An 18,807-nucleotide genomic window follows, 5' to 3' on the forward strand; every position below is an offset into this window, starting at 1 on the left:
TACTGGGCTGTGATCTGATAAAATTCTTGGACATATCTTAATCTTCTTAACCCTAGAAAAAAATCATTAGTAGTTAATACAAAGTCGATCCTGGAAAAAGATTGATGTCTATCAGAAAAAAAAGTAAAATCCCTTTCTTCCACGTTTCGTTCTCTCCAGACATCTCTCAGTTCCAAATCATCTTTCATATCAAAAAAGGATTTAGGCAATCTAGCATGATTTGGAGTACTTTTAAAAGGTCCATTTTATCTTTCTGTGTGTCCAGCACTCAATTCCAGTCTCCCATTAAAATACACGATTTATAATCCCATTGAATTATTTTATTATGTAAAAGTTTGTAAAATTCTTCTTGTTGATTAGGTGCATATAATCCAATTAAAAGTATTTTCTTCCCTTCTATTAAAAGTTCAATTATAATATATCTTCCTTGTTTATCTGCTTCAATTAGGTTAGCTGTTAAGGTCTTCTTCACATAAATAACTACACGGTTTTTCTTTTCTGGAGCAGATGCAATAAACTGTATACCCAGTCTGGAATTTATCAAATATTTTTGATCAGATACACGGATATGCGTTTCCTGCAAACATATAACATCATTTTAAAATTGTTTCAATACTGAAATATTTTCTTTCTCTTTTGCGGTGAATTTAAACCATTAACATTCCATGTCAGAAACTTTGTCGCCAGCTTTTGTGACTTGAAGCTTTCGGAGCGTATCTTGCAGATCCACAAGCATCTGCCTCTTTGGTATCGCTCCTCCCACTGCTTCACTATTAGATTCTTGAGTTGTAATTGTAGAATACTGTTTCTGTTGTTTTTGTTCCTTTCGTCTGGTTGCAGCCCATGTCACTCTTTGAGCCTTTGATTCTTCTAATGGGACCAAGGGCTGCATAGTTTCCAGAGTTTGCTGTGCTTCTTTTGGAATCAGCGAGGTGGCTATCAGCCTGTGGCACTGCTGAGGTGTTATGGAAGACCAGGATGCTTCAATAGTGGCATTCAGCTCTTCTGCATTGTTTGGTCTCATGTCTCTCATCTTTCTCTTGGCAATGCCCCATAGATTCTCTATGGGGTTCAGGTGAGGCGAGTTTGCTGGCCAATCAAGCACAGTAATCCCACGGTCATTGAACCAGGTTTTGGTGCTTTTGGCAGTGTGGGCAGGTGCCAAGTCCGGCTGGAAAATGAAGTCAGCATCCCCATAAAGCTCGTCTGCGGAAGGAAGCATGAAGTGCTCCAAAATCTCCTGGTAGACAGCTGCGTTGACCCTGGACTTAATGAAGCACAGTGGACCAACACCAGCAGATGACATGGCTCCCCAAATCAACACAGACTGTGAAAACTTCACACTGGACTTCAAGCATCTTCCAGTGTGTGCCTCTCCATTCTTCCTCCAGACTCTGGGTCCTTGGTTTCCAAATGAGATGCAAAAGTTGCTCTCATCAGAAAAGAGGACTTTGGACCACTGAGCAACAGACCAGGTCTGTTTTTCTTTAGCCCAGGTAAGATGCTTCTGACTGTCAAGTCCTGCCGGCTTGTCACCCATCGAGAACACCGCGCCACGCCAGCCCGTCTCCCTGCCACAAGCCGGATGGACTCCGGTGTTCCCTTCTGCACTCCACCAGCCGTTCCCCGCTGGCACAGAGGAACGACTCCCCCTCACCAGCTGCCAACGGCGTCTGCCCTTCAGCAGCTGCGGCAGCTCCCCGCCAGCGACCTGACACCCGCATCCATGCTGAACGGCCGCACGGTGTCTGCGCAGCCGGCACCGGAGCCGCCGACTGCGCCTGCGCCCGGGCAGCAGGAACATCGGGCATGTGCCGCCCGAACAGCCGGACCGGCGCAGGAGGCCACCGGTTGGGGGTCGGTCGCGCCTGCACCACGCCCCTCCGGTGCCAAGGGCCTACAGGGCCTGCCGGCCTCCTTCCACCAGGATCCAGACCTTAGGGAGGAGGCTGGAAGGACTGGGCCGCCGCAGGCAGCCGCCAGCCAGTTGATGGACATGTCTGCGCTGCCCTTTGCCTCAGCTGGACCTTTGGGCAGACCAACGGTGGGGACGGTTCGAGTGTTGGGGGTGGTTGTGACCACGGTGGCAGGATGGTTGCGGTGGCATGGGAGGGGGCTTACCTGGCAGAAGGCCCTACGGGCAACCAACGTTGTGCATGGAGGGAGGCCAGCGCACAGGGGGATGGGCGGGGTCTTTATAAGGTGATGGGTGGTTGCCGGCTTGTTCTGGAAGGGTGGGGGTGGGGCGTGTCCTCGTAATAAAAGAGCGTTGGAGCAGGATGCTGCCAACGCTGACTTTATTGCGATTTGCTTTGTGTTCGAAGAATAAACCTCGTCACTCGTTCCTTAGCCGTGTTTGCGTTTCATCGTTGAGGACGTCTGTGACAGTAAGTCAGCGTTGCACTTGGTTTCCCTTTTGCCGTTACCTTCGCTTCAGGGCATGGCAGAGGAACTGCAGGGGCTTGCTTCGACAGCTGATGCGGAAGGGCCTGTAGGGGCCGCGGCTGCGGCACCACCTGACCCAGTTGCGGTGGAGGGGCCTCAGCCAGTGGTGCGGCCCAAGGCCAGGAACATTCCGCCCACGGCTGACAGCAGTGTAGGCCGGGAGGAAGGGCCCCGGACACGGAGCGGGGAGTGGTGGTACAGTCCTGCGCTGGAGCACCTGGACTTAGCCCATGGAAAGCCCCACTCAGGGGTCTCGGCGTCAGCCTGGAGGGAGCGGCGGCTGACAGAGGAGGAAGGCGAGGAGTGGAGTTACTCCACGGCTCCAGGGCCCTACACACTGGACATTCTGAGGGACCGTTTCGGGGAGTTTGGATGCCAGGAACCCACACCCTGGTCGCCTGTCGCCCCGAGCCGTGAAACGCGACAGTGGTCGCAGAGAGGGACACCGCCTGGTCAGATGGGCCAGTCCGGCTTTCGTTTGGCAAGCCCGAGGTTCCGTGGGCCACCATCACAGCCGACGGTTCCGGGGTTTGCCCGGTCCAAACAGCTTCCCCCGAGGGCATCGGACCAGACGGAGGCCGCTGTGTGGACAATGACGGCCGGGACTCCCGCTAGGCCACCGAGTGGGCAACACCAAGCACCAGGTATGAGGGGCCCCAAATCCCAGGGGGGGCCCTGGGGGCCAGGGGCTTATTGGGGCCCTCTGCCCTTGCCGGTGACGTACGATGGACTCCCGGACCGGCTCGCCATGTTTTTGAGCCACACTATCCATCATTTGGACCAGTATGGTATGGCTTACGCCTCCCAATGGGCCATGGTGGTAGCCATCACCGCGAGCCTGCAGGGAGAGGCTGCGGCATGGGCGGCCGACCTGTACAGTGAGCACGCCAGGAAGCTGGCTGACGTTGGACTGTTCTTGGAAGCGCTGCGTACGCAGTTTGAGGACGTGGCCCGTACCCACAGGCTGAGGCAGAGGTGGTGGGGCTGCGACAACAAGGCAGGCCCACGGCAGAATATGTCGGTGAGTTTCGTCGAGTGGCTCACAAACTACGCTCCTGGCCGGAACGCCTTCTGGTGTCACGACGTCCTCAGCGATGAACCACGAACACAACGAAGGTACGGGTGACAAGGTTTATTACTCCAACACAATCCAAACCGCGGGAAAGTCAGCGTTGAAGGCATCCTGCCTCAACACTCTTTTTATCATGCAGCACCACCTTAACCCCACCCCTTCAGAACAAACCGGCATCCGCCCACTTCCCCATAAAGACCCCACCCATCACCTTGCACACCCAACACCCATTGCGTGCATTGCTGCGACCCGCCGGGCCATCCTCCGGGTAAGTCCCATCCTTCCCCCTCCCTATGCCCCCTGGCCCTCCTGTTCCTGCGACCGCGCTTTCCCCCCTCGGTCCGCCCGAACGCCCGGCCGACGAGAGAGGCAGCGCAGGCGTGGCCACTATCCAGTCCGTGCCTGCATGCAGCGAGCCAGTCCTTCCGGCTTCCTCTCTCTCGCTCTCGGCTCGCCCCGGCTCCGGCAGCAGCATGCCAGCCTTTCCGGCTGCTTCCCTCATACTCTCCGCTCACCCCGGCTCCGGCTGTATCCGAGCGCCTGTGGGGTGCTCTGTTCTGTGTATGGCCGCCGGCTGGTAGGCGGGCGGCTGGCGCTGTGCCCAGGGCCCAGATGCAGGCGCGTTCTCCGGGACCAGTCACCCAGAAGCCAGGGGTCCGTTCTGCGCAGGCGCGTCCAGTAACTGGCTGACGGGCGCCCGGCCCTGCCCTTGCCAGGTGGCTGTGGATGCGCCCGCCAGCTGTTCGGCGGTGGGTCTGTTTTGTGCAGGCGCGCCCGGTGGCTGGCTGGTGGGCGCCCGGCCCCACCCTCACCGGTTGGCCGCGGACATGCTCATCAGCTGTTCGGCGGTGTCGTAGCGCCGCTCCCGCCCCTCGGGTGCGAGCACGACCGGCAGCCCCGTCAGCTGGCTGGCGCCGGGTTTCTGGGCCCCCGGAAGGCCAGCGGGCTCCAGTGACGGCAAATGGAGGGTGGTGTCGTGGCGCCGCTCCCGCCCCTCGGGTGCGAGCACGGCTGGCGGCCCCATCAGCTGGCTGGCGGCGAGCCGCTGCATCCAGGGAAGGCCGGCTGGCTCCAGTGACTGCTGATGGAGGGCGTGTCGCTGCCGAGGGTGGCAGAGACGGTGGGGACGGCGGCGGAAACGGCGAGGATGGCGAAGCCCGGATGGTTGGCAAGCCGGCGGGGCTTGACAGTCGGCTCCCCCTACCAGAGGCCCACCTGAAAGGGAAGGACAACAAGATGGATGTCCGCAGATCCCGGCCACTGAGTCCCCGGCTCCCACCCCCGGTTTGTTGGGATGTGCACGGTGGAAGGCCGTGACCAGGCGGGCTGCCTGGACATCCCGTCTCTCCACCATATCGTGGGACCCCACTTGTCGAGCCACGTCAGCCCCAAGATTACCGCCTCTGTCTTGGACGGAACGACAATAAACCGCAATGTCTCCCAATGAGTCCCCATTTCTAGACGGATAGGGCTCGTCACATGGGTCACCGGGGCCTCTCTTCATGGGGTCCTCCTACTGCTCCTCCTGGCTCTCGTAGGGTTCCGGGTCGTTGGCCACGGGTGTCTCCATCCCCGGTGACGGTGTCATCATGAGGGTCGCCATCTGGTGGGCAGCTCTCGAACGCTCCACCGACTTCCGCGCTGTGGCTCCCTTGCCAGGCAGGGTGGCTACGGCCACACAGGGCGCTGGCAATGGACAATCGGCCACCCGGTGCTCCGGCTGGTCACACCGGAAGCATCTTATGGTTGGCCAACCGGGGCACCGGGTGGCCGACGTACTCAGCAATGAACCACGAACACAACGAAGGTACGAGTGACAAGGTTTATTACTCCAACACAATCCAAACGCGGGAAAGTAAGCGTTGACGGCATCCTGCCTCAACACTCTTTTTATCATGCAGCACCACCTTAACCCCACCCCTTCGGAATAAACCGGCATCCGCCCACTTCACCATGAAGACCCCACCCATCACCTTGCACACCCCACACCCATTGCGTGCGTTGCCGCGACCCGCCGGGCCGTCCTCCGAGTAAGTCCCATCCTTCCCCCTCCCTATGCCCCCCTGGCCCTCCTGTTCCTGCGACCGCACTTTCCCCCCTCGGTCCGCCTGAACGCCCGGCCGACGAGAGAGGCAGTGCAGGCGTGGCCACTATCCAGTCCGTGCCGGCATGCAGCGAGCCAGGCCTTCCGGCTTCCTCTCTCTCGCTCTCCGCTCGCCCCGGCTCCGGCAGCAGCAGGCCAGCCTTTCCGGCTGCTTCCCTCATACTCTCTGCTCGCCCCGGCTCCGGCTGTATCCGAGCGCCTGAGGGGTGCTCCGTTCTGTGTATGGCCGCCGGCTGGTAGGCGGGCGGCTGGCGCTGTGCCCAGGGCCCAGATGCAGGCGTGTTCTCCGGGACCGGGCGCCCGGGCGCCGGGGCTCCGTTCTGCGCAGGCGCACCCGGTAGCTGGCTGACGGGCGGCCGGCCCCGCCCTTGCTGGGTGGCTGCAGACGCACCCGCCAGCTGTTCGACGGTGGGCCTGTTTTGCGCAGGCGATAGGCGACCGGATTGATGACAGCCTCGATTGGGAACGGTCCTAAATATCGGTGATCTAACTTTCTCACTGGCCGTGTTGACGGTAGGTTCCTGGTGGACAACCAGACCCGATCTCCCACCGATAGTGGAGGCGTATCCCGTCTTGACCGATCAGCAAACCTTTTGTAATCGGACTTGGCCTTCTCTAACTGACGTCGTACCAATCGATGGATCGCCTGTAACTCTGCCATGAAGTCGTTCGCTGCCGGCTCCGGTGAGTCCACGGGAGAAAGGGGGAAAAACCGGGGGTGATATCCCACATTGGCCAAGAACGGTGTCATCTGGGTGGAGGTGTGCTACGAATTGTTAAATGCAAACTCAGCTATGGCCAGATAGTCCACCCAATTGTTTTGCTGCAGATTAACGTAGCAGCGCAGATATTGTTCCAGGATACCGATGACCTTCTCGGTTCCCCTGTCAGTTTGAGGATGATGCGCGGACGAGAGGCAAATCTTGATATCCAACGCATGCATCAACTCCTGCCAGAAGCGGGCTGTAAACTGGGCCCCCCTATCAGAGACGACTCTATCAGGGAGGCCGTGCAGCCGAAACACCTGCTGAATGAACATACGACTAGTGGCGCGGGCTGACGGTAAGCCGTGACAGGGGATGAAGTGCGCCATCTTGGTCAGCATGTCCACCACCACATACACTGTCGTAAAACCAGAGGATGGGGGTAAATCCGTCAGAAAGTCCATGGACACAGCCCCCCAGGGTCTTTTGGGTGTCGGCAAGGGCTGCAGTAATCCAGGCAGGGCCCCTGTCGCTGACTTGGCCTGCCTGCATGGGATGCAGGAAGTGACATAGGACTGGACATCGTGTCGGACTCGGGGCCACCAGAAGGTACGGGAGACCAGGTTCAGGGTCTTGAACAGGCCAAAATGCCCCGCCGCCGGGTTATCGTGACACTGGCTGAGGATGAGTCCCCTGAGTGGCCCTCCCGGAACGTAGAGCCGGTCACGATAATACAAGAGTCCATCCGTGACCGTCCAAGGAGAATCTGACCCCTCCTCCTCCTTCCGCTGAGCCACCCACATCTCCTGCTGCTGTGCCTCCCGGATCAGAGCCCGTATGTCAACCGGCTCCCGCACCGCAGCAAAAGACTCGACGAGGATCACTGTCCTGGGCAGAAGCTTGTCTTCCACTTGGGAATATTCGGGCTTCCTGGACAGAGCATCCGCTCTTTGATTGTGCCCGCTAGGTATGTACCGAACTCGGAACTCAAACCTCGCAAAGAAAAGAGACCACCGGATCTGGCGTTGGTTCAAATTCTGAGCGGTCTGCAGGCTTTCCAAATTCTTATGGTCCGTCCGGACCTCGATTTGATGCCGCGCTCCCTCCAGGTGATGCCTCCAGGCCTCGAACGCCACTTTGATGGCCAGCAGCTCCTTCTCCCAGATTGTATAATTGCGCTCCGAAGGGTTCAGTTTTTGTGAATGGTACGCGCAAGGGAAGAGGGTACCGCTGGGCGTCGTTGCCTGGAGTAACACCGCCCCAATGGCAATGTCAGAGGCGTCTGCCTCCACGACAAACGGCCGTTGTGGGTCAGGATGCTTCAAGATGGGCTCCTTCATGAAGGCTTCCTTCAAAGTCTGGAAAGCCTGTTGTTCTGGAGCGTTCCACTGGAACCGAGTCTTCTTCTGCAGGAGCCGGGTGAGGGGGGCTGTCAAGGCAGCAAACCCAGGGATGAAAGTTCGGTAATAGTTGGCGAATCCAAGAAGTTGCTGAACATCCTTCACGCGACGCGGGGGTTGCCAACTCTGCAAAGACTCAACCTTACTCGGCTCCATGGCGATGCCCTCAGGAGAAATGCGGTGACCCAGGAAATCAATGGTCACCCGGTAGAACTGGCACTTCTCCAACTTGGCAAACAGCCGATGTTCTCGGAGTCGCTGCAGGACCTGATGGAGATGCTGATGGTGCACCTCACGCGACGGGGAGTAGATCAGGATGTCATCCAAGTAGATCACGACAAACTGATCCAACAAATCCCGGAAAATGTCGTTCATGAAATGCTGAAACACAGCGGGGGCGTTGGTCAGGCCAAACGGCATCACCGTGTACTCAAAATGTCCATAGCGTGTACCAAACGCCGTCTTCCACTCATCACCCGGCCGAACCCTGACGAGGTTGTAAGCTCCACACAGGTCCAGTTTCGTGAAGATCTTAGCCTCCCAGAGTCGGTCCAAGCGTTCGGGGATGAGGGGCAGTGGGTAACGATTGCGCACCGTGATGGCGTTGAGTTTCCTATAATCATAGCAAAGCCGCAATTCGCCCGACTTCTTTTTGACGAAGAGCACGGGTGCAGACACTGGCGAGGACGAGGGCCGGATGAAACCGCGAGCCAAATTCTTCTCCAGAAAGTCCCGCAATGCAGCCAACTCGGGGTCCGACATGGAGTACAAACGCCCCACTGGGAGAGGCGCATCAGGGACTAAATCAATGGGGCAGTCATAGGGCCTGTGCGGGGGTAATTGATCCGCCTCTGTCTCGCTGAACACATCAGCAAAGTCGGACAGTTCGGGAGGCAAGGAAACCCCTGGGGAACCCTCCACCTGGCCGGCACAGATATGGCGGGAGTGGTCCACGCACTGCAAGCTTGGGAAGGTGACCAAGTTCTGTGACCAATAGATCTGTGGGTCATGCGCCCGGAGCCACGCCAGTCTCAAGACCACGGGGAAATGCAGATCTGAAGTGATATAGAACTGGATGGCCTCCACATGGGAACTGATGGCCATACATAAGGGTTGCGTGGCGGCCGTAATTGGCCCAGACAGGAGCACTCGACCATCGATAGTCTCCACTAACATGGGCGGATCCACCGGGCACTGGGGAACAGCCCATTTGGCCACAAATGCTGAGTCCATAAAATTTGTGGTGGCCCCAGAGTCAATTAAGGCATAGACTGGAATCCCCTCTGGCTTGCCAGGAAGGATCAGACGTGCCTCCAATATCAGATGCCGTGGAGGTCCACAGGCAGCATCGGAAAGACGTAGCTCAGTGTTGTTGTGGGACGCCCGATCTATCACACCGTCTAGATCGGGCTCGGGGCGTTTCCCGACAGAAAAGTAGGGGACTTTCTCGGGGCAGACTCGGTCACTGATGCCCGCTGTCGCTTCTTTGGGCAAAAAGCAGCCAAATGTCCAGGGTTCCCGCAGTAAAAACTCAACCCCTCCAATCGTCGTCTGTTCATTTCAGTCACCGATAGACGAGACCTGGCGGCACCCAGCTCCATTGGCTCCTCCCTTTGAACTGGGGGCTCACGAACAACAGGGGCTGCAGGGGTTTGTGGGGTGGCACGGCGACTCCTTCGCTGCTGCAACCAAGCATCGATCCGCAGGCAGAGATGGATCAGCCCATTCAGGTCTGAGGGAATATCCACACGGGCCAGCTCATCCAACATCTCCTCCGACAATCCATCCTGGAAGGCATCCACGAGCGCAGCCTCATTCCAGGTGGAATCCTGGCTAAGCAGCCGAAAATCGCTGATATAGCCCTGTTGACCCTGCCTCAGAGCTTTCTGGCGACGAGTAGCAGTCTGCGTCTTTATAGGGTCCTCATACATCAGACGCATATGATCACAAAACCCCACAAAGTTGTCCAACAATGGACTAGGTTGAGCCAGCAGAGGCGTGCCCCAACGAGCTGCATCACCCGAAAGATGGCTTAACACAAACCCCACCTTATCCCGGTCAGTGGGGAAATCAGCTGCTCTCACGCTGATAAAGAGCTGGCATTGTCCCAGGAAAGCAGGAAACAGTTCTGGAGTGCCTGTAAATTTATCCGGCATTGCAACTTGGCATTTTCTCCTGGGTGGGGGTGATGGTGGGGGTGCAGCATGGACCTGAGCTTGCAGTTGAGCCACCTGAGCTGCCAGCAAAGTGAGTTGCTGGGTGAGCTGGGCATTCTCAGCACGTAGCTGCTCCATAATATTAGTAAGGGGTGGGAGGCTGAAGGCAAACTGTTCTGTACCAGCCTGCTACCGGCCCTGCAGAAAAGGCAGGGACAACCCCTTTTACAAGAAGGCAAGAGGCTGGAATTACGCCTGCCAAATTTATTGCTACAAAAACAAATAGAACAAGACACGAACCAAGAAACAGGAGCTTTTCAAGCGGTTGCCTTCAGCAAACCAGCCCTCCCACGCATTCCCCCTTAAATACAGTTCAGGGCGTGGCTTCTCTCTGCCTCCTTCTGAGGAGCCCCATTGCCTTCCTCTGTTTACTCCTGATTGACTGCCTCCTGCGTCGGGCGTCCTTGAACAGGGCCAGCTGTGGGTCATCTTCATCCACGCTGTCAGGCTCACACAGCTGGGTCTGCGTCGTGACCAGATGAGAGGGGCCTGGCTGACGGCTCTCATCAAGCTGTCCAATCCCCTCAGCAAGCTCTTCAACACCCCTCTCCTCCTCCTCCTCTGAGTCGTCCAACCCAACTGCCGAACCCACAGGCTGACCCTGAATCACAACACCGGTAAAGGAGCCACAGCAAGGAAGTTGGTAGAGCGATCGAGAGCAGCCCACCAGACGGCAGTCATCATGCCCAAGGCGACACTGCCAACGGGGACGGAGGTGTCAGTTGCCAATGACCCAGAGCCCTATGAGAACCAGGAGGAGCAAGAGGAGGACCCCATGGTGAGTGATCCGGTATTGCCCTTCACGATCCCGATAGTGCTCGTTAGCCCGCAGACGGGACGGAGGGAGGCCTACCCAGCGCTCATTGACTCAGGCAGTACCCGGTGCTTGCTCAGCCAGGCGGTTGTCACCCAGTTGGGCCTTGAGGTGCGGCAGTTGCCAACCCCTCTCCGTTTCCAGCAGGTGGATGGGTCTCTCCTGGGGGGGCCACCGGTGACTCATGTGACGAAACCCATCCGCCTGGAAATGGGAACTCATTGGGAGGTGTTGCGGTTTATCGTCGTTCCATCTATGACGGAGGCAGTAATCCTGGGGCTTACATGGTTAGATAAGTGGGGCCCCACAATATGGTGGGAAGGAGGGTGTCGACACCTGCGGTTGGGGACAGGGCCACAACCACCACAACATGCTTATGTGGGGCCCACTGGCCAGCCAAGCGGCGAGAGTGTCCAAGGGGTAGATGGGGTGGCAGAAGCCCACATACCACAGGCGTATGCCGACCTGGCTGAGGTCTTCGACGAGAAGGAGTGCGATGTCCTGCCTCCGCACCGAGCGACGGACTGCGCCATCGAGCTCAAGCTGGGTGTCAAGCTGCCAAAACCGCGCATGTATGCCCTAACACCTCATGAGATGCAGGAGCTTTGACGCTACATCGACAAAAATCTCGCAAGGGGATTCATTCAGCCCGCCCGGTCCAAGATGGCGGCACCGATACTGTTCTGGGAAAAGAAGGATGGCATGCTCCGCATGTGCGTCAACTTCCGTGGTGTCAACGCGGTCTGCGTTGAACACCTGTACCCGCTGCCCCTCATGAAGGACCTTTTGGCGCACCTGTCAACGGGACGCATTTTCACGAGGTTGGACCTACGGGAAGCGTACTACCGGGTGAGGATCAAGGCTGGGGATGAATGGAAGACGTCATTCAATTGCCCGTTCGGCAGTTTCCAGTTCCGGGTCATGCCGTTCGGACTCCAGGGGGCCCCAGCGGTCTTTATGCAGCTGATAAATCAGGTGCTACACAAACACCTGTACCGTGGGGTGTTCGTTTATTTAGATGACATTCCAACACCCTTGTGCGCCAGGTGCTACGGAAACTGCTGGCCTCCCGTCTGTATGTCAAACTCACGAAGTGTGAGTTTCATAAGACAAGGTTTGACTACTTGGGGTATCGGGTTTTGGCGAACGGAATAGAGATGGACCCCCATAAGGTAGAGGCCGTGCAGCAGTGGCAAGCGCCACAGACACGATGACAGCTGCAAAGCTTCCTGGGTTTCGCGAACTTTTATCGTCAGTTCATTCCAGGCTTTGCAGCAATAGCCCTGCCGTTGACGGACCTGTTGCGTACGCGGCAGACCGGGGAGAAACCATGTCCTGGGTTAAAGTTGGCATGCACCACCACGTGCCAACAAGCGTTCGAGTCCTTGAAGGCCCTGTTCGCCAGGGAACCGGTGTTGGTGCATCCCAATCCAGACATACTGTATGTAGTCCAAGTGGATGCCAGTGATGTCGTGGTGGGGGCTGTGTTATTGCAGCGAAACGCAGAGGGCGCACTCCAACCATGCGCCTACTCATCCAAAAAGCTGTCGTCCTCGGAGCGCGCGTGGGCGATATGGGAGAAAGAGGCATTCGCCGTGCGCACGGCCCTGGAGACATGGCATCATCTATTGGAAGGGGCCATCCACCCCTTCGAGGTTTGGACAGATCATAAAAACCTGGAGGTGCTGCAGTCGCCAAGAAAGTTGGCGCCCAAACATGTCAGGTGGGCTATCTACTTCCGGCGGTTCAACTTCGTGTTGAAGTACGTGCCGGGGGGACGGAACTTCCTTGCCGTTGCATTATCATGGCTTCCACAATATAACACCAAACGGGAAGTGGTGGTTCAAGAACCTATCCCTCCAGATAACTCTACGGTCACAAACCAGGTAATCTGCAAGGTGGGGGATGACTTGTCCCGTGCTATGGGCGATGCACTGGCTATGGATACCTGGCTGAAGGAGCACCCCGGCCTTCTCACCATCCGTGACGGCTTGGCCTGGCATGGGGATAGGCTGTATGTGCCCCTGGCTCTTCGCTCCACTGTTTTGTACTGATGCCACGACGCCAAGCAGGCCGGCCATTTTGGCTTCCTTAAGACCCTTCATCTGACACGGCGACAATTTTGGTGGCCGTGCATGAAGAAGGACGTGGAACAATACGTCCGAAACTGCCACATGTGTGCCACAGCAAAACCTCGTGTTGGAAAGCCGTTGGGACTGCTGCAGATGGTGTCTGATCCTGAACGACCATGGCAAGATATCGCCATGGATTTCATCGTCGGGTTACCAGAAAGCAGGGGCTAAAATGTGATCTGGACGGTTGTGGACCTCTTCTCCAGGCAGGCGCACTTCATCCCCTGTAAAGGACTACCATCGGCCAAACGGTTGGCACAGTTGTTTCTCTCTCATGTGTACCGACTACATGGGGTTCCCCGGTGAATAATCTCCGATCGCGGGGTTCAGTTCACGGCACGGTTTTGGAGGGAGTTTCTGTGACATATTGGGTCCACCCAAGGACTGAGCTCTGGCTACCACCCAAGCACCAACGGAGCCGCTGAGAGGGCCAACGCCACGGTGGAAAGGCTCCTCAGAAGTTACGTAACGTACCAGCAAACGGACTGGGTAGACCTCCTAGTGTTTGCCGAAGTCGCTCACAACAACGCCGTGCATAGCAGCACGGGTTTAACACCATTTCGGGTGGTGGCGGGGTACGACTTTGTCCCTATCCCTGAGTGTAGCCAGGGAACGGCGGCACCTTCCGGGTCCGGGGAGTGGGTACACCAGATGGAGGGTGTCTGGGCGGTTGCCAGGGAGGCAATGACAAAAGCCTTGGCAAGAGCAAAGGAACAGGCAGATAGAAAGCGGGAGCCATATGAGACCCCCAAGCAGGGGGATTGGGTGTATCTCTCGACTAAGTACCTGCAGTTGCAGGTACCCAGCAAAAAATTGGGACCCAAGTTTCTTGGCCCGTTTCAAGTGGTCCGGGTGATCAACCCCGTAACGGTGCAGTTACGGTTACCAAGGTTTCTGGGGAAGGTCCACCTGGTCTTCCACAGCAGCCTGCTGAAGCCCGCCCAGGGACTGCCCAAGGAGACGGGTGGAAACGCACCGGGCCCTGTCCATGGGGACCATTATGAGATACAAGTGGTCCCCGATTCGAGGATACGGAGGGGGCGGTTGCAGTACCTGGTGCTGTGGAAAGGATACCCGATGACGGAGGCCTCGTGGGTGGGGAGAGGGGACGTCTGGGCGGACCGCCTGGTCACGGCCTTTCATCGCAAACATCCGAACAAGCTGGGGGGTGGCACCGGGGACTCGGTGGCCTGGGTCAGCGGGCGTCCATCTTGTTGTCCTTCCTTTTCAGGTGGGTCTTTGGTAGGGGAAGCTGACTGTCAAGCCCTGCCGGCTTGTCACCCATCGGGAACACCGTGCCACGCCAGCCCGTCTCCCTGCCACGAGCCGGATGGACTCCGGTGTTCCCTTCTACACTCCACCAGCCGTTCCCCACTGGCCCAGAGGAACGACTCCCCCTCACCGGCTGCCGATGGCGTCCGCCCTCCTGCAGCTACGGCAGCTCTCCGCCAGCCAGCTGACGCACTCTGCTAGCTGTTCCCCGCGCCAGCCCAGAGGGGTGGCTTCCCCTCGGCGGCTGCCGGCAGCGTCCGCCCTCCAGCAGCTGCGGCAGCTGCCCGCCAGCCAGCTGATGCTCGCATCCACGCTGAACGGACGCACGGCGGCTGCGCAGCCGGCACCGGAGCCGCCGACTGTGCCTGCGCCCGGGCGGTGGGAACATCGGCCGCTGGCGCCCGCCGACCACCCGGTGGGCGCGCCTGCGCATGGCGGGCGTGTGCCGCCTGAACAGCCGGACCGGCGCGGGAGGCCACCGGTTGGGGGCCGGTCGCGCCTGCACCACGCCCCTCTGGTGCCGAGGGCCTGCAGGGCCTGCCGGCCTCCTTCAACCCGGATCCAGACCTTAGGGAGGAGCCTGGAAGGACTAGGCCGCCGCAGGCAGCCGCCAGCCAGTTGATGGACATGCCTGCGCTGCCCTTTGCCTCAGCTGGACCTTCGGGCGGACCAACGGTGGGGACGGTTCGAGTGTTGGGGGTGGGGCGGACTAGTGGGGATGGTTGTGACCGCGGTGGCAGGATGGTTGGGGTGGCATGGGAGGGGGCTTACCTGGCAGATGGCCCTACGGGCGACCAACATTGTGCGTTGAGGGAGGCCAGCGCGTAGGGGGATGGGCGGGGTCTTTATAAGGTGATGGGTGGTTGCCGGCTTGTTCTGGAAGGGTGGGGGTGGGGCGTGTCCTCGTAATAAAAGAGCGTTGGAGCAGGATGCTGCCAACGCTGACTTTATTGCGGTTTGCTTTGTGTTGGAAGAATAAACCTCGTCACTCGTTCCTTAGCCGTGTTTGTGTTTCATCGTTGAGGACGTCTGTGACACCGACGTTGTTTGTTGTTCAGGAGTGGCTTGACAAAAGGAATATGACATTTGAAGCCCATGTCCAGGATCCGTCTGTGTGTGGTGGCTCTTGATGCACTAACTCCAGCCTCAGTCCACTCCTTGTGAAAGTCCCCAACACTTTTGAATGGCCTTTTCCTGACAATCCTCTCCAGGCTGCGGTCATCCCTGCTGCTTGTGCACCTTTTTCTTCCACACTTTTCCCTTCCACATAACTTTCTATTAATGTGCTTTGATACAGCACTTTGGGAACATCCAACTTCTTTTGCAATTACCTTTTGAGGCTTTCCCTCCTTATGGAGCGTGTCAATGATGGTTTTCTGCACAACTGTCAGGTCAGCAGTCTTCCCCATTATTATGATTCCTACTGAACCAGACTGAGAGACCATTTAAAGGCTCAGGAACCCTTTGCAGGTGTTATGGCTTAAATAGCTGATTAGAGTGGGACACTTTGAGCCTAGAATATTGCACCTTTTCACAATATTCTAATTTTCTGAGATTGTGGATTTGGGGTTTTCATGAGCTGTAAGACATAATCATCACAATTATGACAAATCACAGCTTGAACTATCTTGCTTTCCATGTAATGAGTGTATCTCATATATTAGTTTGCACTTTTAAGTTGCATTACTGAAATAAATGAACTTTTGCACGATATTCTAATTTTTCGAGTTTCACCTGTATATGTCTGGTGTTAGAGCTTATATGCCTGAGGGGTTGGAAGGCAAACCAGGCATTTATCTTGCTAACCACCCGGACTGGTGGTTCCTTTATGGTCAGTTTGCCTGTAAGTCTTTGCCAGCTTACTGAACTGGTACATGTACCATAGGGATTATCTTTCCCTCTGTTCATATTATCCAACATAAGGATACCATTCATCTCATGGAGGAAGGAATTAGGAATTATCCTAAAGATTTGAAGATTTCTACTGATACTGTATGGGGATGGTTTAGGGAATTATTCTTGGTACTCTCTTTGTAGTATTCCTTGTTCTTGTATCCTTTTGTGTCATTCACTGCTTGCCTCAATTCACTTCTGCCTGTCCTCAACAATGTGGCCCGCATACTGCGGAAGCCTATCCCGTGTTCATACTTTTGCGCACTGCTCTAAGTATGAAAAGGGGGGATTATGTTGACCCAGAATTACAGGACAGTATAGGAAATATCAATTGTGAATGTGCAGATGGCCCTACTGTCTTTGGGCTCTTGCAAAGTCCTGGATGCAGGGTCATGAAAGGCCAGCAAGGAAAATTCCCAATGTCCTAACCCACCCAAGAACATACAATATCTTTAGGGAAACACCCAAAAGGGAACATGTTTGTTACTTCTGTTCTCTTATCTAGAGTATGCCAGACTTACTGGGTGAAATCTTTATCATATGCGTGTCAGCTTTGCTTGATGGCTTGCTTATGTAACCAGAAAGAAAAAAAATACAAGGATTTCTTGCCTTTCAGGGCTGCTCTCTTTTAGAGGAGCCCGTCTTTTTGTTCAGCTGAATAAAAACGTAAAGCTTGAAGGCAACTTCTGGTTTCTTGTATTTTTAGCAGCAAAACCTCAGAACCTGCATGTCAGTTTGGGTTAGGGTTGCAGTTAGGGATTTTACGTTGGGTTAGGGTTAGGCATTTTGGGTTGGGGTTAGGGATAGGTTTGGGGTTGGGGTTGGGCTTACGCATTGTGGTTTGGGGATGGGGTGAGGATGAGGGTGGGGTGAGGTATTGTGGGATGGTGATTGTGGGTTAGGTATTTTAGGTTGGCATTAGGGTTGGGGTTGGGGTTCGGTTAGGCATTGTAGATTGGGGTTGAGTTTGGTGTTACGGTTGGGCTTGGGGTTAGGCCTTTTCGGTTGAAGTTAGGGTTAGGCATTGTGGACTGGGTTTAGGGTTATGGTTGGGTTTGTGGTTAGGCCTTGTGGGTTGGGGTTAGCCATGGTTGGTTGGGGTTGAGGTTAGGTTTGGGGTTAGACATTGTGGATTGGGTTTGAGGTTAGGGTTACAGTTGGGGCTAGGCATTGTGGGTTGGGTTTAGGCATTGTGGGTTGGGGTTGGGGTTAGGGTTGGGGTTGGGCTTGGCATTGTGAATTGGATTTGAGGTTACGGTTGCGGTTGGGGTTAGGCATTGTGGGTTGGGGTTAGGGTTTCAGTTGGGGTTAGACATTGTGGGTTAAGATTAGGGTTAGGGTTAGGCCTTGTGGGTTGTTTGTAGGCACTGTGGGTGGGGGGTTGGGGTTAGGCATTATCGGTTGGGGTTGGAGTTAGTGTTGGGGTTAGGGTTGGGGTTGGGGTTAGGCCTTGTGGGTTTTGGTTGGGGTTAGGCCTTGTGGGTGGAGTTGGGGTTAGGGTTAGGGTTCGGTTAGGCATTGTTAGGGTTGAAGTTGAGGTTAGACATTGTGGATTCGGTTTCAGGTTAGGGTTGCGGTTGGGGTTAGGCATTGTGGGTTGGGGTTAGGGTTAGGGATAGGGTTAGGCATTGTGGGTTGGGTTGGGGTTGGGGTTAGGCATTGCGGGTTGGGGTTGGGGTTAGGCATTTTGTGCTGGGGTTAGGGTTGGGGTTGACGTTAGACATTGTGGGTTAAGGTTAGGGATAGTGTTAGGGTTGGAGTAAGGTATTGTGGCTTGAAGTTAGGTTTTGGGTTATCCATTGTGGTTTGGGTTTGGGGTTAGGATTGGTATTGGGTTAGGGTTGGGTTAGGGTTAGCGTTAGGCCTTGTGGGTTGGTTTTAGTCATTGTGGGTTGGGGTTGGCGTTAGAGTTGTGTTTTGGGTTGCGGTTAGGGTTGAGGTTGAGGTTAGGCCTTGTGGGTGAAAGTTGCGGTTAGGCATTGTGGACTGTGTTTAGGGTTATGGTTGCGGTTGTGGTTAGGGTTAGGGTTAGGGTTAGGGTTAGGGTTAGGGTTAGGGTTAGGGTTAGGGTTAGGGTTAGGGTTAGGGTTAGGGTTAGGGTTAGGGTTAGGGTTAGGGTTAGGGTTAGGGTTAGGGTTAGGGTTAGGGTTAGGGTTAGGGTTAGGGTTCGGGTTAGGGTTCGGGTTCGGGTTCGGGTTAGGGTTCGGGAATTTTTAATGAATAGTCACTAAAGATATGCTTGATTTTGTGGCATTTAAATAATGTTGAATAATGTCCTGGTCCATAAGAATTAGAAGAGTCCGGCTTTCGTTTGGCAAGCCCGAGGTTCCGTGGGCCACCATCACAGCCGACGGTTCCGGGGTTTGCCCGGTCCAAACAGCTTCCCCCGAGGGCATCGGACCAGACGGAGGCCGCTGTGTGGACAATGACGGCCGGGACTCCCGCTAGGCCACCGAGTGGGCAACACCAAGCACCAGGTATGAGGGGCCCCAAATCCCAGGGGGGGCCCTGGGGGCCAGGGGCTTATTGGGGCCCTCTGCCCTTGCCGGTGACGTACGATGGACTCCCGGACCGGCTCGCCATGTTTTTGAGCCACACTATCCATCATTTGGACCAGTATGGTATGGCTTACGCCTCCCAATGGGCCATGGTGGTAGCCATCACCGCGAGCCTGCAGGGAGAGGCTGCGGCATGGGCGGCCGACCTGTACAGTGAGCACGCCAGGAAGCTGGCTGACGTTGGACTGTTCTTGGAA

This window comes from Vipera berus (genome assembly GCF_964194415.1).
Source record: "Vipera berus genome assembly, chromosome: W".
NCBI lineage: Eukaryota > Metazoa > Chordata > Lepidosauria > Squamata > Viperidae > Vipera > Vipera berus.